Source organism: Quercus suber, unplaced genomic scaffold, assembly GCF_002906115.3.
Source record: "Quercus suber isolate HL8 unplaced genomic scaffold, Cork oak 2.0 scaffold_38, whole genome shotgun sequence".
Taxonomy (NCBI): Eukaryota; Viridiplantae; Streptophyta; class Magnoliopsida; order Fagales; family Fagaceae; genus Quercus; species Quercus suber.
Window position 1 is genome coordinate 1073458 of NW_027069503.1, and position 2485 is coordinate 1075942.

Consider the following 2485-nt stretch of genomic DNA (forward strand, 5'->3'; position numbering starts at 1 on the left):
AAATAGGAACAGAAACATACAGATCTACACCAAAAATGGGAACTTTGTACAGGAATTTAGCATCGAAAAGAAAGTCTTAACATGAAATTTATATGACAGCAGTAAAAGCTCACAAACAAACACAGAGATAGATTGTGCACCCTGTCAAAAATTAAGTATCAAGGAACACAAAGTTACACCTAGAGTAAAGTCTTAGAAATGCGTCCAATGGTGACAACAATAGATTCTCTTATATATTGAAAAATAGTAGTGTAACACTTATAGTTGACTAACTTATCCAAAAAAAAAAAAGTAACTACATTTCACTCCCAAAAAAAAAAAAAAGGCATGTAGCAATTGGGCCTTGGCTCAAGTGGTAGAGGGATGAGAGATATCAGGAAGCATTTAGATAGAAATCTTGCTTAACAAACCTATGATGAGATGAGATGAGATGAACACTATTTTCCTTGCAGCATCAGACTGAATTCCAATCAATAACCTAGAGTTGAAGCAAATGCAAATTACAACATGCTTGAGATGTGAGCAACAAACTGTGTAATCTCTAAGATGGTTTGCTACCATATCTGGCACACATGCACGCACACACATATTGATACAGACATATCTGTTTATGAAGTATGTTCACATGTGAAGTTATTTAAACTTATCCATATCAGGTTGAAAGAAGCAATAAAAGACATGTCAGGAGACACATGACACTATTAGCTTACTGTATCAAAAGAAACTACAAATAGCACGTACTCCAAGGTCCAACAACACATGAAATGCCCCCATAAATTGGAAACTTTCTGTAGATCCAGCATCAAAGTAAAGAGTGGCATCTTCAATCTGCTCTGATATCTAAAGACAAAGGTGAATAAAGAATTTTAGAATAGATCAACTAAATGTTGGACAGAGATAATCACATGTCAAGTCAATGCCATCACTAAATTTGAAGCAACTGCATTATCTAACTCTACTCAACGCTTCTCAAAAGCAAATAAAGAGCAGAAACTTCAAGTAGAAAGGCATTCAAATAAAGGCATGTTAAGAAAAAGAAAACTACTTTTCAGCTAGACAAAAGCTATGTCAATGATCAACTGACTCTCATTACACTTGTGCTTATGCCATTAGTAATGTGCCCAGTAAGATATCAAAGTTAGGCACATATATAGAGAGGGATGAAGGCATCATCACTCTAACCCCAACTTGGGCTAAAATCGCAGGAGGGTATGCTCTGCTCTCTCTTGACCCCTACTCTAAACAAAAGACAAAAGTTTATATGGCATCATCATATTTCAAAACCTCCACCAAATTTCTTTTGGCCTTCCCATCAAATTTGTAGTGTCTTCAACTTAAACCATAGAAAGTCATATAGATGCCTTATCACTGGTCCCTGTCACAAAAGAATAAGGCCTGTAGACTAGATGTCTCCTCTTCTTTCCAAAAAAAGAATACAACATATGGTCGCTAAACGCAGCAACATCACAAACCTCTTACATATGTGGGTTAGATTTAAATAAGAGTACGTAAATTTCAAGTCTAATCATGCAACTCAATGGTGGAAGAGTGTTCTTTATAAAATTATAGATTAACATAATTTTTCAACAATATTTTATATAGACAATTCAAAGAAAATCTTTTGAGAAGCTGAGACCAAGAACTTAATTTATATAGAATATGTACTGGGTTCATGGATTGCAAATGGATTTTGCATATTGGTTATCTCTAAGACATGGAATATGTATTGTCGAGTGTAGATGCTTGTTAGACATTGAGCATGCTCTGTCAGTGTACCATGTATACTATAATTGATCTGTAATGTAAATCAAGCTTAAGTAAATGCTAATGAGTATCTATATACTCAACAAAAGGGGGAAAAGCCTTAGCTTTTCTACAATAAAAGTACATCAAACAATAACAAAAACAAAAAACCACGTGCTAAGTTTGGCCATTACCAAATCATTAATATACTGTAGGAAGAAGTACACATGTCCACTTATTAAACCTGGACATTGTAAAAAATCAAAATCTAGAAAGAGAACAAAACACTCTCAGTCAGGTATTTTATCAAACAATTTTTCGTCCATGTGAAAGTGGGTGATTGGCAGAGAGAGACACTACACAAACAAATTAAAGCTTCAGAGGATGCAAACTAATCAAACCTGAATTAGCAGGAGAAATAAATTGTATTTTTGTATTTTGTGGATTCATTTGTAACTGGGTTTAGTTATAAGGGTTCAAGAGCTAAAACGGAAGTTGCTGAAGAAAAGAAGTTTTGGGAATTTTTTTTCTAAATAACAATAAATATTAAAAAATTTAGTTAGTTGTCATGGTGCAAAAGAATTTTGAAAACTAACATCTCGAGTGTCTAAAACTCGAGTTCAAAGATAAAAATCAAGTTTTTGAGGTTTGATTTGTAAAAAAAATCCAAGTGAAAATTGAGTTTTAAAAACTCGAGTTCAGAAAACGCCCCTATAGGGCTTAAAAACATCACTATAGGGCT

At 33.8% G+C, this 2485-nt stretch overlaps 1 long non-coding RNA gene across 1 annotated transcript; it reads right to left on the minus strand.

Annotated features, from left to right (window-relative positions):
- Window positions 1-519: 519 nt before the first annotated feature.
- On the minus strand, window positions 520-2255 carry LOC136066540 (uncharacterized). The gene is made up of 2 exons (XR_010628048.1): window positions 2145-2255; window positions 520-840 (listed from the first exon to the last, which is right to left on the minus strand). It is a non-coding gene; the product is annotated as an uncharacterized LOC136066540 (long non-coding RNA).
- Between the last annotated feature and the right edge of the window lie 230 nt (window positions 2256-2485).